Here is a 20,345-nt window from a genome sequence, read left to right as displayed (position 1 = left end):
AGAATCAACCCTCTGCTAGTAGTGAGCCTGTCGTGCCCCTAGTAAGCCAAAGAGTACGCAGGAAGCTGCCAGGCCTACCCGCAACACCTCCTACACCCTGTAGTGCAGAGCCAGATAGTGGGTTACGTAGGTCCACCAGGAGCACTAGAGGACAGATGCCCGCTCGCTGGAGAATCTAGAATGTGGATTAACCTGTAAATTGCAAATGCTGAAAATGGTTTATGTTTTTGTTGCCTGTTTATTAATTATGTTCCTCTAGTTACCCTGCAGGTTTATTTGGACTGTCAGGTTATGGACGCTGAATAACCGGAACTACATTGTAAATAGTTGCACTTGGTGCCTCTTGCGAAGACGGCCACGGAAGAAAAACCTGTCTGGCGTGGCCCCATGTGGTCCAAAGTAGTTCGCTTCACCTTGCAGCCACGCCCAGGGCCAACATTTGGGGTTTGCTTTGGACAGGTCCCCGAACCGTGCAAGACTTCACCTCGTTGGGTGACATGGACACCCGGTTACGGACGCGCCGTGACCTCTAAAGACTAAACTTCTTGTACATATGTTGTTGTATTATTGTTTATACCCTGTTATATTATGTTTCAAAAATGTGTTTAGTCCCAGAGTACTAAATTTCACTAGGGGGGAATGTGGCACCAGAGGGGTCTGGTTGCCACAGTGATAGAAATATCACGTCTGAGAGCAAGTGGGAGGTTCCCTGGTCAGGAGCCCTTGAACATGCAACACCTCCTGTCCCAGACCAGATAGGGGAGGAACCTGCCCTATATAAACTGGATCTCGGGCGGGGTTAGAGGAGAAAGTGAAGCTCCAGAGAGAGTAGAGAGTGAAGTTGCAGACACAGGGAAAGCAACAGCTAGGAACTCTGTAGGAGCAGGAGCTGAGTGCCAGGGACTGGAAGCAGATATAGCTCGTCCTGGCTGAAGACACTACTACCGGACAACGGAGTCCGAGGCTGTGAGGATCTCTAAGTCCAGCAGCAGAAACCAGTCGGCAGGGGATTCCAGGTCCTCTGGCCATAGAAGCCCGGAGGCTCAGTCACGAGCATGGGACCAGCACCGCCATCGAGGAGCAGAGGCTATCAGAAGGCCCCAAGTCACCAGCCATACGGGTGAGCACTACACGGTACGCTCAGGGACGTGGGCTACTTCCACTCGCTTACAGCAAGGTAGCCAGGAAGAGTGCAGACAGACGCTACACCCGTGCACCATCACTCCCATCATCCACACTCACTGCGCTGAGGCTATACTCCTTCCATGGGGAGTTGTCCCATTCTCTGCTGCGCACACAACACCAGCCTCAGCAGTCTGCCTCGCAGCTGCGGTACACCCTGACCGCAATCCACGGGTGGCGTAGTCGGACATTAACCTAAAACATATAAAAGACTGCCACTGGTTTGACCACCCTGAGCCACGGGACCGGGTCGCCGCCACGGAGACTACAACCCCCAGAGACCCGGCTCCGGGTAACCCCCATGCGTGCACACACGGCCCAGGGGGCGCGTCACTTCTCCTCACAGATTGCTCCGATTCTCTCTCGTATCGGATCACACAATGCTGACACTCTGATCACCAAGTGTCATTTGCATAAATGGCCTGATTCTCTTGGATAACCCTAACGGCCATCTGACCTCAACCTTAAAGAAACACTCAACATTATAGAATGACAAAGCCTCACAGGTTCAGACAGTAAAAATGATATTCAATCCCCACTCTGGGATTTCCATCCCGAGTAGAAGGGACCCAACTTTTTGGCTCTGAGGTAACAGAGTTTGTCACTTTCTAAAAGGTTCAACCCTCTTGAATCCTGTTCATCTACCACCTCTGATATGTTTGCAGCATCATCATTTATCTAATTTTACACATTCCCTACCTCAAAGAAAAGCACAAAATCAAAAATGAGTTTAGTCAAAAAGGGGTTACATTTTTTTCTATTGCAATGTGTGAATAAGGCTGCGCACCCAGGATCCGTAATAGCAGCGTTTTGGATGCAGCTCACCTGCGCTGCGTCCAAAATGCTGCGTTCTAGAGTAGAAGCACAGTGGATGGGATTTCTATAAATCCCGTGCCCACAGTGCTTCTATTTGATGCCGCGTTAACTCACCCGCGGCGTGGATTTACAAGCCACAGCATGTCAATTTCTGTTGTGGAAATGCTAGTCTCAGCAACAGAAATTTCCACAATAGAATGTACAGGATAAGGTAACTCCGCATGTGTTCAATGAACACATGCGGATTTATCTGCGCGATCGGACGCAGCGAAAATACGATGCATCCAAAATGCTGATACAGCCTGATCTTGGGCCCATACCCTAAGGGGTTTCTAATGCTGCTAATCATTGAGTTGTGTTCAACATTGATAAATCAATGTATGCTTTTTTACTGAAGCTGTTGCGAGCTAAGTAGTAGATAGAAATCAATCATTTGCACTACAAAAATGACTCAGTATAACATGTGGCCATAACAATAAGTTTTTAGTGAATTTTTAAACTATTAATGGAAACAGCCACCTTTCGACTGCGTGGCAACCTATTTTTGGGACCCTACCAGACAGATAGATTTCATAGATAAATAGATTAGACAGATACTTATTTGTAATCTTTTTGTTTACCAAAAGCTTAAAAATACCAGCTTCTTCATGAAATTTAGCAGCCACATAATCCATAAACTCCATCTGATGTTCACCTATGATAAAAACAATGATTTAAGAAAATATACCAGCTGTTGCTTAGCTCTTAGCAATTTAGTGTTTTATTGCCATCATAGTGTACATTCAGTTAGGTCCAGAATTATTTGGACAGTGACACAAGTCTTGGCATTTCAGTTGGTTACAAAAAGATATTCAAGATGCAGTTATATAATCAACATGGGCTTAACCCCTTTACCCCCGAGGGTGGTTTGCACATTAATGACCAGGCCAATTCTTACAATTCTGACCACTGTCACTTTATGAAGTAATAACTCTGGAACGCTTCAACGGATCCCACTGATTCTGAGATTGCTTTTTTGTGACATATTGTACTTCACGATAGTGGTAAACTTTCTTCGATATGACTTGTGTTTATTTGTGAAAAAAAAACGGCAATTTGGTGAAAATTGTGAAAATTTTGCAATTTTCATGTCGTTAAATTAGAGATATGTCACACAAAATAGTTAATAAATAACATTTCCCACAGGTTTACGTTACATCAGCACATTTTTGGAACCAAAAGTTTTTATTGTTAGTAAGTTATAAGGGTTAAAAGTTGACTAGCGATTTCTCATTTTTTTAGGGACCACGTCACATTTGAAGAGACTTTGAGGGGCCTTTAAGACAGAAAATACCCAAAAGTGACACCATTCTAAAAACTGCACCCCTCAAGGTGCTCATACCACAATCGAGAAGTTTATTAACCCTTCAGGTGCTTCACAGGAATTTTTGTAATGTGGAAAAAAAATAATACGTAGTCACTTACCGATAACGGCATTTCTCAGAGCCCATGACGGCACCACGGAGAGAGATGGGATCTGCCCTTCAAGGACAGGAAACCTACAGATTAAAAGGGCGGTACCTCTCTCCCTCATCAGTTGTTTACAGAGCACAGAGAGGACCCCAGGTTAGTAACAAAATGTAAAATTTTTAAGGAGTTTACCAGGCACACCTCTGACTACATATAAGTAACAGATAAGTGTGTACACCCATGCATGAAGGGAGGGAATGTACGAGAAATCCCATTACCGGTAAGTAACTACGTCTTTCTCCTTCCCCCATGAGGGCACCATAGAGAGAATTGCAGAGAGGTGTCGTTTAGGGAGGCACCACCACTTCCAGAACCCTTCTACCAAAAGTAAGGTCTGAAGAAGGTGCTAGATTCAGCCGGTAGTGTTTAAAGAATGTAGAGGGAATACAAAGAGAGAGAGAGCGCAAGCCCAATAGGGTTACACCTGTAGACATAGGGAATAATAGTAAAAAGGTGGTTCTCACCTGGTTAGGTTGTGTGAGGACACAACTACCATAACATATAAAAGGCAGCTGCAGCGGATCTCCAATAGGTGTCCCACAGGACCAGAATAAATCCAAAGGCGGTGAAGGTAGAGATATACATCCGCGCCGCTGAAAAATCCTCAAATCAGGAACATATAATAAAATCCTTGTTTATTGGTAAATGCCTACGCGTTTCTGGGTGTTCCACACCCCTTCATCAGGGCACCAACAGATATATCAATGCATGCACTGAAACACTCCATTTATATACAGACATAAAGTGAAAAAAAAAAGTTGTGTTCAAAAAGGAAGAGCAGAAAAAAAACAAAAAAAAAACAACATAACCTTTGCACCTGAGGCCGTGTGCAAAAACCTTCAACAAAACTTTATCAATGAGTGTCACCAATATAAAAAGTGAGTACAAAAAACATGTATTAAGACACGTATTACAAATAATGTAGTGTAGAGATGTATAAATAATCAATATACAGAATAGTCAAATGTATCAGTCAAATGGAGTAAATACATGAAAGGAATATTACTTACTAATAAGTAAGCGTTCACATTAGGTAAGAACAATATAAATATATATATAACATTAAAATCTCTAATGAGAATACACCCATCAGCTGTCGTTCCATAAAGGGAGATGGAAAACGAAGAAACAAAATAAAAATAAATATAAAAAGTACCCCCATGTAGAAAATAGCCCGTAATAACCTCCGACAACGGAGGAATGGTACAAGGAACAGGTTATCTGACATATATCATGTAGTGACATAGAGACTTAATGTGTAGTAATAGGACCTAAAGAAAACACCGCGATGTAGTGCAAAGGCTGTGGCACAGATAAAGGAGATACACAAACAGGTAGACACACCTCACTCCTTCTACGCCACCGCACGTCAGGTGATTCACTACCTCCGTTGACAGAGGTTATTACGGGCTATTTTCTACATGGGGGTACTTTTTATATTTATTTTTATTTTGTTCCTTCGTTTTCCATCTCCCTTTATGGAACGACAGCTGATGGGTGTATTCACATTGCTTTTCGCAGAGTCATAGAGGGGTGGTCCTTTACTTGAGATATCCGAGCTATCATTTTCTGAATATTCCCTGCCGGGAGACGGCACTCCTGATTCCTCGAATCTAATAAAATGCCTAGATACTCTTGTACTTGGTCCAGCTCCAACTTGGACTTTTTTAGGTTGAGAAGCCAGCCCAAATTTGTCAAGGAATCTATGACCCTTGCCAGTTGGTCCTTGCAATGATTGAAAGAGTTGCCTCAGCAAATCATCCAGGTAAGGGGTAATCAGAATGTTTTGCTCCCTTAGATGGGCTATTACCTCCGCCACTATTTTTGTGAAAACCCTTGGGGCTATAGCTAGACCGAATGGGAGGGCCGTATACTGGTAGTGTTTGACTATTCCCTTTATCGATATTGCTACCCTTAGGAATTTCAGGTAATTTCTGTGCATGGGGACGTGATAATAGGCATCCTTCAGATCCAGGATAGCCATAAAACAGCCTGGGAATAACAGTTTTACTGACGATTTTGACTCCATCTTGAAGGTTTGAACCTTCAGAAATGTGTTCAATTTCTTCAGGTTTACAATTGTTCTGAAAGTCCCGTCCAGTTTTTTCCTTAGGAACAGAGGGGAGTAGAATTCTTCGCCTTTCTCCTGGGCAGAGACTTCTTGAAGGACGGCTCTTTCTATTAGACCTAGGATTTCTTGTTCTAGTGCTGATTTTTCTACTTCTGATGACCTCTTGGGGGTTATGACAAAGTTTGGTCTGGGAATGGAGTGAAACTGAAATTTTAGACCTGTTTTTATCAGGTCTAAAATCCAAGAGCTGTTTGATATCTTTTCCCAGTCTGGGAGGAAAAGAAGAAGTCTCCCCCACACCTGGGGCTGATCCTTATTGGGTGGGTTTTCTGTGTTGTCACTGGGGGGAAGGGGGGGGGGTCTGTTAAACATAAATCCTTTAGTTTTTTTCTTCCTATCCTCCTACCTATCCTGGTCTTTGGGGGGTTTCCAGCGTATAAATTTTCTGCTCCGAAAGGGCTTCCCTGTATGAAGTACTGGAGAGGACAGGGAAACGTTTCTTGTTATCCCCAGCCTTGTTGAGAATATCATCAAGAGTAGGGAGTAGGTCCAAATAGGAACTCACCCTCGCAAGGAATGGAACACAGCTTTAATTTTGTTTGGTGGCATTTAAGCCATCGGGCCCATCTGGCTGCATTAGAGAAGCCCGCTGCTCTGGCTGCCAGCCTAACAGAGTCAGCTGACGCATCAGCCAAAAATGCTGCTGCGCCCTTCATTACTGGGATGGAGCCTAATAAGTTATCCCTGGATGTTTTGTTTTTAAGTTGTGCCTCTAGTTGGTCTAGCCAGACCATTAATGATCTGGCTGTATATGTGTCTGCAACTGCGGGTTTTAACCCTCCCCCTGCGACCTCCTTATCCATTGGGTCTTTTAGTACCCCCATGTCCTCAAACGGCAGGGAAAATTTTTTAGAGGCTTTAGCTTTTGCCACATCTAATTTTGCTGCTTTTCCCCAGAATGAACATAGCGGGTCCTCAAAAGGGTATTTCCTCTTTGGGGACAACAGGCCCTTTCTTTCCGTCTTTTTCCATTCTCTTTTAATCAGGGAGTGGACTTTATCATTGAGAGGGAAAGATCTTCTTTTCTTTTGTTCAAGGCCACTGAACATCATGTCCTGGACCGATCTCTTGGGGCGAGGATCTACCAACCCCATGGTGGACCTAACTGCTTTAATTAAATTGCCTGTACCCTCTATAGGAAAACAGCTACGTCCCCCTCCACCCCCGGAAGATGATGAGGATAAAGATAAGAAGGACGAATCTGTGTCTACCCCCTCTCCATCCAAACTGCTAGATCCTGATACCGGGGACAGATTGCGGGTTTTCTCCTGTTTCCCACCCCCCCCCCTTCTGCAGGGACTTGAAAGTATTTTCTACCTGGGATTTAATCAAGGATCTGAGCTCTGAGGCGAACTTAGGGGTCTCCTCGCAAATTGTCTGTTCATTACAAGAGCTGTATAGTCTCTTCTCCCATGTGTGTTTGGACTTGCCCGTACTCTTCCCGCCCTGATGAGAGAGGAAAAAGAAGGGGCCCAAATTGTAAAGTGAGCTTTCACAAAGATCACTTACCATCCTGCTGTAAGAGGGAGTGCCGGATTTGGAGAGGAACTCGTTCCTGTAGATGGGTTTTTCCTCGAGGTTGATGCCCCACTGGAGTCCTTGCCGCGTTGCGAAGACCTGCCGGAACGCCCGCTTCCGCTGTTACCTTGGCCGTGCTGGAGTGAAGGGTCACTGGGGGTTCCTTTGGCACGCTTCCCTTGTTGCGGTGGTGGAGGTGAGTGGGGATGCAGGGACTGCACCTCCTCTAGCTCCTGCTCGCTCATAGATAGTGCCAGAGTGTGTTAAGGAAGAACTTTCCCAGTGCTTAACCCCAGTATTTAAACCCCTATAGGGCTCCACCCCTCCTCACCTGGCTTGAATTTCCCATCAGCCAGCCGTGGGGCCTTTGTGTGCTGCACCCTCCCCCTGGGGGATATGGGCGCGCACCTCTCCAGTATGGGGGACGCCCTCCTGCTGCTATTCTCCAGGTTGGGCGGTGGGTGCAATGTGTCCAGGGATCCCGTGCCTGCGTTCAGATGCGCCGCTCCCAGAGATGCACCGCGGCACGCGGCACGTCCGATGTGCGCACCCAGCCTTGCGGCTAGTGTCAGGGGGAGGCGCCCAGCAAGCGCGCGCCCAGTCACGCCAACTCCCCAGTGGTGCATCAGGGCACGCGTCACGGGGAGGCGCTCGGCGAGCGCGCTTCTGCGTAATGGGACCCAGAAGTCCCAGGCCTACTCACCGCCCTGGGCACCCAACACCACCAGAGAACGCAGCGGCTTCAGCCTTCTTCTGCGCCGCGTCTCCCTGCCACCCTGGAGGCCCACTGACCTCAGTGGTGGCGCTTCAGGACACCGTGCCAGCTGAGGCAGGGAACCCCCGCTGCCTGAGCCAGACTGGCTGGGGCTGGTATGTCATTTCATGATTCTTCTTTCTTCTTAGAAAGCTGTAGGTCCCCGTCAAGGACAGGAAACCAACTGATGAGGGAGAGAGGTACCGCCCTTTTTATCTGTAGGTTTACTGTTCTTTAAGGGCGGATTCCCTTTCTCTCCATGGTGCCATCATGGGGGAAGGAGAAAAAATTTTCACAAAAAAATGTTATTTTTGACCCAATTTTTTTACTTTTGCAAGGGTAACAGGAAAAAAATGGACCCCAAATTTGTTGAGCAATATCTCCTGAGGAAGCCGATACCCCACATGTGGGAGAAAACCACTGTTTGGGCGCACGGCAGAGTTCGGAAAGAGCGCCATTTGACTTTTTGAATGTAAAATTTGATTGAATAATTAGCCGACGCCAAGTCGCGTTTGGGGAGCACCTGATGTGCTTAAACAGTGGAAACCCCACACAAGTGACACCATTTTGGAAACTAGACCCCTCAGAGAACTTATCTAGATGGTAGTGAGCTCCTTGAACCCCCAGGTGCTTCACATTCAGCCGTAAAAAAAATAATAAAATTTTCACATTTTTCCCACAAAAATGTTTTTCAGTCCCCAATTTTGCATTTTCATAGGGGTAACAGGAGAAATTGCACCATATAATTTATTGTGCAATTTCTCCTGAGTACGCCAATACCCAATATGTGGGGAAAAACTATTGTTTAAGCGCACGGCAGGGTTCAGAAGGGAAGGAGCACTGACTTTTTGAACACAAAATTGGCTGGAATTGAGAGCGGACGACACGTTGCATCTGGAGAGCCCCCGATGCGCCTAAACAGTGCAAACCCCCCACAAGTGACCCAATTTTGGAAACTAGACCTCTCAAGGATTTTATCAAGGGGTATAATGAACATTTTAAACCCAGAGGTACGACACAGAATTTGATAACATTAGGTCATCATATTGAATAAAATGAATGAAAGCAAATACTCGCTACTTGAGCTTGCATCGGGTACTCGGGTATGCACCAAGTATTGCGGGTGCTGGAGTGACATGCTCGAGTCTCCGCCCTGCATGTTTCACGGTTGTTAGACACCCAAAAAAAAACAACATGCGGGGATTTCCCATGCATGGCAGGCAATCCCCGCGTCTTTTTATGGTTGTATAACAGCCACGAAACATATGGGGCGGAGACTCGAGCATGTCACTCGAGCATCTGCGATACTCAGTGCATACCCGAGCACCCGATGCAAACTCAAGTAGTGAGCACTTGCACTCAACACTAGTCGCCATATTGTCATTTTTTTCTTTACATTTGAAAAAATCCTAACCCCAACACAACCTTAGCACAACCCTAACCCTAGCACAACCCTAACCCTAGCACAACCGTGATGCCGTTCCGTGTGTGGTAAAATTGATGAGGCAGCATTATTCTTCGGGTCAGTAAGTTTACAGTGGTACCATATTTATATAGTTTTTTTATGTTTTGACGCTTTTATACAATAAAAACTATATTATAGAAAAAATAATTTTTTGCATTGCTTTATTCTGAGAGCTATAACTTTTACTTTTTGGCTGATGGAGCTATATGGCAGCTTGTTTTTTGCGGGATAAGATGACGTTTTCAGCGGTACCATTTTTATTTACATTCGTATTTTTGATTACATTTTATTCCATTTTTTGTTTGGCGGTATGATAAAGCATCGTTTTTTGCTTCCTTTTTTCTTTACCATGTTCACTAAATAGGTTAACTAGTGGGACAGTTTTATAGGTCAGGTCGTTATGGACGTGGTGATACCAAATATGTGTACTTTTATTGTTTTGGGTTTTTTTTTATAATATTTATTTATGGGTACAGTATTTTTATTTTATTGGATTACTTTTTCATTTTTTTTATATACAGTACAGACCAAAAGTTTGGACACACCTTCTCATTTAAAGATTTTTCTGTATTTTCTTGACTATGAAAATTGTACATTCACACTGAAGGCATCAAAACTATGAATTAACACATATGCAATTATATACTTAACAAAAAAGTGTGAAATAACTGAAAATATGTCTTACAGTGGTGGCCAAAAGTATTGGCACCCCTGCAATTCTGTCAGATAATACTCAGTTTCTTCCTGAAAATGATTGCAATCACAAATTCTTTGGTATTATTATCTTCATTTAATTTGCTTGCAAGGAAAAAACACAAAAGAGAATGAAGCAAAAATCAAATCATTGATCATTTCACACAAAACTCCAAAAATGGGCCAGACAAAAGTATTGGCACCCTCAGCCTAATACTTGGTTGCACAACCTTTAGCCAAAATAACTGCGAACAACCGCTTCCGGTAACCATCAATGAGTTTCTTACAATGCTCTGCTGGAATTGTAGACCATTCTTCTTTGGCAAACTGCTCCAGGTCCCTGATATTTGAAGGGTGCCTTCTCCAAACTACCATTTTGAGATCTCTCCACAGGTGTTCTATGGGATTCAGGTCTGGACTCATTGCTGGCCACCTTAGAAGTCTCCAGTGCTTTCTCTCAAACCATTTTATAGTGCTTTTGGAAGTGTGTTTTGGGTCATTGTCCTGCTGGAAGACCTATGACCTCTGAGGGAGACCCAGCTTTCTCACACTGGGCCCTACATTATGCTGCAAAATTTGTTGGTGGTCTTCAGACTTCATAATGCCATGCACACGGCCAAGCAGTCCAGTGCCAGAGGCAGCAAAGCAACCCCAAAACATCAAGGAACCTCCGCCATGTTTGACTGTAAGTACCGTGTTCTTTTCTTTGAATGCCTCTTTTTTTTTCCTGTACACTCTATGTTGATGCTTTTTGCCAAAAAGCTCTACTTTTGTCTCATCTGACCAGAGAACATTCTTCCAAAACGTTTTAGGCTTTCTCAGGTAAGTTTTGGCAAACTCCAGCCTGGCTTTTTTATTTCTCAGGGTAAGAAGTGAGGTCTTCCTGGGTATCCTACCATACAGTCCCTTTTCATTCAGACGCTGACGGATAGTACGGGTTGACACTGTTGTACCCTCGGACTGCAGGGCAGCTTGAACTTGTTTGGATGTTAGTCGAGGTTCTTTATCCACCATCCGCACAATCTTGCGTTGAAATCTCTCGTAAATTTTTCTTTTACCTCAACATCTAGGGAGGTTAGCCACAGTGCCATGGGCTTTAAACTTCTTGATGACACTGCGCACGGAAGACACAGGAACATTCAGGTCTTTGGAGATGGACTTGTAGCCTTGAGATTGCTCATGCTTCCTCACAATTTGGTTTCTCAAGTCATCAGACAGTTCTTTGGTCTTCTTTATTTTCTCCATGCTCAATGTGGTACACACAATGACACAGGACAGAGGTTGAGTCAACTTTAATCCATGTTAACTGGAATGCAAGTGTGATTTAATTATTGCCAACACCTGTTAAGTGCCACAGGTAAGTTACAGGTGCTGTTAATTACACGAATTAGAAAAACATCACATGATTTTTCAAACAGTGCCAATACCTTTTGCCTTCATTCTGCGGTCCAGCTCACCCCAAACCACTCCTTCTTGGTCAAATAGCCCTTACATAGCCTGGAGGTGTGTTTGGGGTCATTGTCCTGTTGAAAAATAAATGATGGTCCAACTAAATGCCAACCGGATGCAATAGCATGCCGCTGCAAGATGCTGTGGTAACCATGCGGGTTCAGTATGCCTTCAATTTTGAATAAATCCCCAACAGTGTCACCAGCAAAGCACCCCCACACCATCACACCTCCTCCTCCATGCTTCACGGTGGGAACCAGGCATGTAGAGTCCATCCGTTCACCTTTTCTGCGTCGCAAATAGACACGGTGGTTGGAACCAAAGATCTCAAATTTGGACTCATCAGACCAAAGCACAGATTTCCACTGGTCTAATGTCCATTCCTTGTGTTCTTTAGCCCAAACAAGTCTCTTCTGCTTGTTGCCTGTCCTTAGCAGTGGTTTCCTAGCAGCTATTTTACCACCATGAAGGCCTGCTGCACATGAGGTTCAGCAGCAGTATCACCGGTTACAGGCCGCCAATGTAGGGGTTTCTGCTGGTAGACCTGTCCAGTCTGAAACCAAGATTGCCCTCCCGGACAGATTTTCAGGAGGTAGGGACAAGTTTTTTGTGTTTAAGGAGGCATGCAAATTGTACTTAAAACTTCGTCCCTACTCCTCCGGTAATGAGGAGCAACGGGTTGATATTGTGATCTCTCTACTGCAGGGCGATCCTCAGTCATGGGCGTTTTCATTACCGCAGGACAGTTTGTCTCCAATCTGTGGAGGTTTTTTTTGGAGCTCTTGCCCTTATCTCTGATGACCCTGACCGAGTCGCCTTGGCTGAGTCTAAGCTACGTCACCTTCAGCAGGGGATTCGGTCATTGGAAACATACAGTTCGGAATTCTGTAGATGGGCAACAGATTCCAAATGGAATGACTTTGTGTAGAATATAAGATTGAAAGTTCCTTCCTGGAAGCTGGGACCTAGGTTTATTGGTCCCTATAAAATTACCGCCGTCATTAACCCAGCAGCGTTTCGTCTTGAACTTCCTCGGGCCTTTAAGATTCACAATGTGTTCGACAGGTCCTTACTCAAAAGGTACGTAGAGCCCCTTGAGCCCTCACCTCTATCACCGCCCCCAGTAATGGTTGATGGTAATTTGGAGCTCGAGATTAAGGATAGCAGATTCTCGTCTCCAACATCGTTCTCTGCAATACTTGGTGCACTGAAAAGGCTATGGTCTAGTGGAGAGGACGTGGGTTTCAGCGTCAGAGGTGAACGCTCCCAAATTGGTTTGCTCTTTTCACACCTCTTTTCCTGGGAACCCCGAACCTGAGTGTCCAGAAGCCACACGTAGATGGGGGGGTACTGTCACGGGTGTGTCAGAGGTGATAGACAGTCGTCCTGAAGTGGCTTGTAGGAGGTCTCCACGTTTTGCATTGCAGACCCAGCGACTACCTCCCTCTGGCCTGGGTGTGTGTGTATATATATTATATTATATATATATATATATATATATATATATATATATATATATCTGGTCTCTCCAGGTGGGCAGTTATACTCATTCCTACTTGGAACTTGGCTGAAGTAGCATCACGTCCTCTTTGGAGTCTTGAGGCCGTGTGCCCTGTTGGAGTTTCTTCTAAAGCTATTGTAATTCCCCTGTGTTGTCTTCCCCTTTTGTCTTTAGAGTGCTAGCAGAGGTTGACTAGTGCTCATCTCCTTCCTTCCCCAGCTATAGCCTTACGCCAGAGATAGTAGGGCAAGGCACGTGATCGGCGACAGCTAAAGAGGCTATATAGGGACATTAGGGGAAGTCAGGGTGACGCTAGTACAGTTTAGGAGGTCACCACTTCTCCCTTTCCCTAGTGTTTGGGCTCCCTTTCGCCCTTGTGTTGCACTCACACCTGGAGTGATTCTGTGTTGCACTCATACCTGGCGTGACAGTTAAACAGTGCTCCTTCCCTTCCGAGCCCTGCCGTGCACCCAAACAGTAATTTTCCAACACATATGGGGTATCAACGTACTCAGGAGAAATTGTTCAACAAATTGGTGCAATTTCTCCTATTACCCTTGCGAAAATCAAAAAATTGAGGCTAAAAAAAGTTTTTGTGGTAAAAATATGAGTTTTCATTTTCTCGGCTCAACGTTATAAACTTTTGTGAAGCACCTCGGGGTTCAAGGCACTCACTGCCCATCTAGATAAATTCCCTGAGGGGTCTAGTTTCCTAAATGGGGTCACTTGTGAGAGGTTTCCACTGTTTAGGCACATTGGGGGCTCTCCAAACGCAAGATGGCGTCCACTGCTGATACCAGCCATTTTTGCATTCAAAAAGTCAAACGGAACTCCTCCCCTTCCGAGCCCTGCCATGCGTCCAAACAGTAGTTTTCCTCCCCATATGGGGTATATGCGTACTCAGGAGAAATTGAACAAATTTTGGAGTTCACTTTCTCCTACTACCATTGTGAAAATAAAAAAAAATGAGGATAAAGGAAAATTTTTGTGAAAAAAAAGTAAAATGTTCATTTTTTTTTTCCTTCCACGTTGCATTAATTCCTGTGAAGCACCTGTAGGGTTAATAAACTTCTTGAATGTGGTTTGAGGACTTTGAGGGTTGCCGTTTTTAGAATAGTGTCACTTTTGGATATTTTCTGTCATATAGGCCCCCTAATGTCACTTCAAATGTGGTCCCTAAAAAATGGTTTTGTAAATTTTGTTGGAAAAATGAGAAATTGCAGATCAACTTTTAACCCTTCTAACTTCTTAACAAAAAAATTATGTTTAAAAAATGATGCATACGTAAAGTAGACATGTGGTAAATGTTATTTATTAACTATTTTGTGTGACATAACTCTGGTTTAAGGGCATAAGAATTAAAAGTTTGAAAATTGCTACATTTTCAGCATTTTCGCCAAATTTCCAATATTTTCAAAAATAAACGCAAGTCATATTGAACAAATTTTACCACTATCACGAAGTACACTGTCACGAGAAAACTAGCATATACACTGCTCAAAAAAATAAAGGGAACACTTAAACAACAGAATATAACTCCAAGTAAATCAAACTTCTGTGAAATCAAACTGTCCACTTAGGAAGCAAAACTGATTGACAATCAATTTCACATGCTGTTGTGCAAATGGAATAGACAATAGATGGAAATTATTGGCAATTATCACCTGCAGAACCACTCCTCAATAAAGGAGTGGTTCTGCAGGTGGGGACCACAGACCACATCTCAGTACCAATGCTTTCTGGCTGATGTTTTGGTCACCTTTGAATGTTGGATGAGCTTTCACACCTATGGTAGCATGAGACAGACTCAACAACCCACAGTAGTTGCTCAGGTAGTGCCGCTCATCCAGGATGGCACATCAATGCAAGCTGTGGCAAGAAGGTTTGCTGTGTCTGTCAGCGTAGTGTCCAGAGGCTGGAGGCGCTACCAGGAGACAGGCTAGTACACCAGGAGACGTGGAGGGGGCCGTAGGAGGGCAAAAACCCAGCAGCAGGACCGCTACCTCTGCCTTTGTGCAAGGAGGAACAGGAGGAGCACTGCCAGAGCCCTGCAAAATGACCTCCAGCAGGCCAGAAATGTGCATGTGTCTGCACAAACTGTTAAAAACCGACTCCATGAGGGTGGTATTGCAGCACCCCGAGGACTCGGCTGCTACAGGGGTATTGCACCTCAAACCAGAGGTGTGGTATTCCACTCCCGGGTAAGGATGGAGTGTGGGACCGAGCTCAGTTAGTTGCATGCACTACACTCATCCCATTTCCGGGGGACAGAACAACGGTACTCCCACCAGATAGATGTGCAGGTACGACAGCGTCTGTCCCTGGCTGGAGTGGGAGGGGGGGAGGAACATCCCAGTAGTGTAGGAGCAGTCAGGGGAGGGACTCTGGGCATAGGAAGGAGCCCATTGGGTGCTAGTCACCTGGGCTCGGGTGTCAGAGGGAGTATAAGAGGTGGGCACCATCTTTAGACAGGGTCCTGTTCAGAGGAGGGTCTGTTCGGAGAGGAGCTCAGCCAGAGAGGGCTGAGGGGGAGCTGTGGCTCCGTCTGGGCCCAGCTCCAGAGCCAGGCCTGAAGCACAGAGAGGAGGAACAGAAACACCAAGAAAGGCCCAGAGACATAAGAATAGAGGGAACCCTGAGATCCCACAAGAGAACAAGTTAACGGGTGAAGGGTTGGCAGAAGAGGGTACCGGATCCCAAACTGGTAGAGGCTAAACATCCTTAGCCAGGAACCGGAGGTCGTGGACAAGTTTTGGCGCGACCCCTCACAATATCCACCAGGAAGGCAAACCACGCATAGGGTCAGGGAAGCCGGGAAAGGTTTCGCCACCAAAAGACCCGAGGGAGCCGGACAAAGGTGGGTCCCTGGTGAGGACGGCCCGTAGAAAGGAATAGAGGGGAGCTTGGGACCACGCTCTGGAACTGCCTGGGAGTTGGCCGAGTCCCGCACCTGGTGGACGCAGCACGGCTCGGGTGGTCACTCTTGGCCGAAGTGACCGGAGCAACACCTGTGAGTAAAAGCCTTGAAACTGCACCACACGTCTCTGAACTTCCTTGCTGCACCCTCACTACCACTATCTTCTACATCTGCTGCCCTGAGGTCATACCCCTCCCGTTGGGGGTTCTACCAGCTACGCTGCACAACCTTACCACCGGCCTCAGCGGTCTGCCCTGCAGCGGCGGCTTCATAGCCGCATTCAACGGGTGGCGTAGTCGAACATTCTAACATCTACTGCTAAAGACTGCCGCTCAGTTTGACTCCCTGGGCACGGACCGGGTCACCGCCACGAGACTACTACCCCCATCTGATCCGGCTCCGGGTAAGCCCCCGTGCACGCGATGCCGCACGACACAGCAGGCCCAGGGGCGCGTCAACTTTGGCGTAGTCGGCAGGATTACGTGCCCGCAACCGACGGGTACTGCGTGCCTGAAGAAAAGTTCACATTTACCGTAAAAAGGAGTCTCCCGCCAATTCCGGAGGGTCCCCGCCATCGGACGCCATCTCGGATCGTTTCCCGCCGTTTGCCCGCCATCTGCAGCCTTTTCCCGCCATCCACGGAGTTTCCCGCCATAAGGAGACGATTCCCGCCATCTGAGACGATTTCCCGCCCTGGCAGAGCGGACTCCATTATGGGCGTGCCAGAGGGTGGCAAGAGGCCACCTCCCATCGTGGGCCAGGTCCAGGAATGGCTCCAAAAGCGGAAACCGCCCCCACCAGCAGAGACTGCAATGATAGAAATGTCCATCAGTGTGAGAGGGCTGCCCCTGGAACTGACAATCACTAAGTTGCCCCGGGACCACCCTCAATGGGGGCGGATACAGAACAAAACCAAGAAGATGGGTGCGGCTTGGAGGAGTCTGGACAGATCGCACCCGGAGATGGAGGAAGAGTCAATCAGCACCGACCCTGTGGTCCGGAACCTGTTGCAGGCTGCCACCCCAGAAGGCCTGGTGGAGATCCTGGCACAGCTCCCCATAAATCGGGAGCGTGCACAGACCGCGCTGGAGGCCTTGGCCCGGAAGATGGCCCGGGTACAGCAAGAAGCGCTGGCCGAGTGGAGGAGAGAGATGGTCCAGCAGGCTGGAACCCGCCAGCAGAGGATGCCACCCGCAACGTGGAGCGTGTCTGCCCCTGAGGATGGTGCAGGAGGAACGGAGGCCGGAGACGACGCCGCGGAGGGAGCCGCAGAGATGGAAGCAGGTAATGGGGACGTCATCACCCCGTGCCCCGTAGCCGCAAGCCTGCCCCAGCTCCCCGTCGCAGAGCCCGAAGTTCCACTTACCGCGCCCGTTGCCGCACCGCCGCTGCTTCCAACTAGGCCTCAAGCGGCAGGAGCCGCGGTCGCGCCCTCTGTTACGCCACGCCCCTTGACCCTGAGCGCGGCAAAAGAGGAAGTGCCCCCGGCCTGGTCGCAGGGCCGAGTACCCCAGGGCGCTGCCGTCTCCACAGTACCTTTCACCTTCAGAGTGCCACCGGCCTGGTCGCAAGGCCTGGTGAATCCGGGCGCCGCTGCTCCTCCAGTGCCCTCAACTTCCACAATGCTGCCCCTGGGCGAAGATCTGTTTGCGCAGCATACTAGCCCGGACGGGCTGCCTTTCGTTTGGCCACCGGAGTACGTTAACCCCCGACTCCGAAAGGAATGGCCTCTGTGTGAGCCTCTGATCCCGGCTCCGGCACCCGCCAAAATTGTTCCGCTCCCGCTGGAGGAGGCCCAATTTGCATGGGACCCCACCGGTGAAAACCTCATGGGGTTCACCCAAGAGACACGGGCGGCCGCAGCCCAACGTGAGGAGTGTTGCCGACAACAACTGGAAGTCTTTCAGAGGGAACGGCGAGAGAGGCGGATCCGCGAGGAATGGCTGCAGGTCCAAAGCGCGGAGCAGAAAAGCCGGACCCGACGAAACCGCCGTGCGGCCCACGGTCCCCGCGCCACCGGTACTGTAATAAAGTTTCAAATGGAGCACGGCTGGGGCTTTATCCGGGATCACAGAACCCCCGGCGATGTCTTTGTTACCCGCAGGGATGTTGAGAGCCACCTGCCGGAGGGACACCGAGGACGTGACCTCTACCCGGGTGATGAGGTTACCTTCACCCGGCACCAGTGTGCCAAAGGACCATACGCCCTTCACGTGCACCGGTTGACGGAGGAGGAGTTGCAGTATGGGGAAGATCAAGAGGACCCGGACGGGTCTGAAGACTACCCTCAGGAGGAGACAAGGAGAGGACACCGCTACTGAAGGGAAGTAGCATAAACCAAGTAATGTAAATAAGTTACCCGTATGGGTATTTGACATGCTGCTAAGAGAAGTGTGGTCCCCGTTGGGACTAGTGTGGAACTGTTTAAAGGAACTGTTTCCTGTGTGCCCCTATCCCTTACCAGGCTGAGGACTGTGAGCAGCCATTCCCCTATTCCCACTGGCCGAGGACTGAGAGCGGCCATACCCTGTAAATAGTTGCGCTTCTTAAAGCGCCCCCTTCTGGTTTTATGGGGAACTGTTTTTCTCTAGTGACTGTTGCACTTTACCCGGTCACAAGTTGCACCGTGGCCGGAAGAACAAGAACGTTTTATATAAAAGAGTTTTATATTGAAAGTTTATACTGCAAAAATGATAATATAAGAAGTTACCTGTAACGTTATATTTTCTGATAATGTTTTTTTATAATGTTTTATATGTTAGTGTGTACTTTAAAAAAATTTTGTATGTTTTGTTTTGTTCTTTTACAGCCCGAGGACGTGCTGTGATTTACCAGGGGGGAATGTAGCACCCCGAGGACTCGGCTGCTACAGGGGTATTGCACCTCAAACCAGAGGTGTGGTATTCCACTCCCGGGTAAGGATGGAGTGTGGGACCGAGCTCAGTTAGTTGCATGCACTACACTCATCCCATTTCCGGGGGACAGAACAACGGTACTCCCACCAGATAGATGTGCAGGTACGACAGCGTCTGTCCCTGGCTGGAGTGGGAGGGGGGGAGGAACATCCCAGTAGTGTAGGAGCAGTCAGGGGAGGGACTCTGGGCATAGGAAGGAGCCCATTGGGTGCTAGTCACCTGGGCTCGGGTGTCAGAGGGAGTATAAGAGGTGGGCACCATCTTTAGACAGGGTCCTGTTCAGAGGAGGGTCTGTTCGGAGAGGAGCTCAGCCAGAGAGGGCTGAGGGGGAGCTGTGGCTCCGTCTGGGCCCAGCTCCAGAGCCAGGCCTGAAGCACAGAGAGGAGGAACAGAAACACCAAGAAAGGCCCAGAGACATAAGAATAGAGGGAACCCTGAGATCCCACAAGAGAACAAGTTAACGGGTGAAGGGTTGGCAGAAGAGGGTACCGGATCCCAAACTGGCAGAGGCTAAACATCCTTAGCCAGGAACCGGAGGTCGTGGACAAGTTTTGGCGCGACCCCTCACCATATCCACCAGGAAGGCAAACCACGCATAGGGTCAGGGAAGCCGGGAAAGGTTTCGCCACCAAAAGACCCGAGGGAGCCGGACAAAGGTGGGTCCCTGGTGAGGACGGCCCGTAGGAAGGAATAGAGGGGAGCTTGGGACCACGCTCTGGAACTGCCTGGGAGTTGTCCGAGTCCCGCACCTGGTGGACGCAGCACGGCTCGGGTGGTCACTCTTGGCCGAAGTGACCGGAGCAACACCTGTGAGTAAAAGCCTTGAAACTGCACCACACGTCTCTGAACTTCCTTGCTGCACCCTCACTACCACTATCTTCTACATCTGCTGCCCTGAGGTCATACCCCTCCCGTTGGGGGTTCTACCAGCTACGCTGCACAACCTTACCACCGGCCTCAGCGGTCTGCCCTGCAGCGGCGGCTTCATAGCCGCATTCAACGGGTGGCGTAGTCGAACATTCTAACATCTACTGCTAAAGACTGCCGCTCAGTTTGACTCCCTGGGCACGGACCGGGTCACCGCCACGAGACTACTACCCCCATCTGATCCGGCTCCGGGTAAGCCCCCGTGCGCGCGATGCCGCACGACACAGCAGGCCCAGGGGCGCGTCAGTATGAGGGCCTGACGTCCACAGATGGGGGTTGTGCTCACAGCCCAACACCGTGCAGAACGCTTTGCATTTGCCACAGAACACCAGGATGGGCAAAGTCGCCACTGGCGCCCTGTGCTCTTCACAGATGAAAGCAGGTTTACACTGAGCACATGTGACAGACGTGACAGCCCTCCATGTGCTCGCCAGAGGAAGCCTGACTGCCGTTAGGTACTGAGTTGAGATCCTCAGACCTCTTGTGAGACCATATGCTGGTGCGGTTGGCCCTGGGTTCCTCCTAATGCAGGACAATGCCAGACCTCATGAGGCCGGAGTGTGTCAGC

At 48.1% G+C, this 20,345-nt stretch overlaps 1 pseudogene; it reads right to left on the bottom strand.

Moving 5' to 3' along the window:
• LOC141157737 (meiotic recombination protein DMC1/LIM15 homolog) overlaps positions 1–20,345 on the bottom strand; it is a 195,143-nt pseudogene that overhangs the window by 25,883 nt on the left and 148,915 nt on the right.

This window comes from Phyllobates terribilis, unplaced genomic scaffold, assembly GCF_046119375.1.
Source record: "Phyllobates terribilis strain yellow unplaced genomic scaffold, ASM4611937v1 Scaffold_8__6_contigs__length_399053987, whole genome shotgun sequence".
Taxonomy (NCBI): domain Eukaryota; kingdom Metazoa; phylum Chordata; class Amphibia; order Anura; family Dendrobatidae; genus Phyllobates; species Phyllobates terribilis.
The sequence above is the reverse complement of the archived record's forward strand: the minus strand, read 5'-3'. Positions and strand labels throughout refer to the sequence as shown.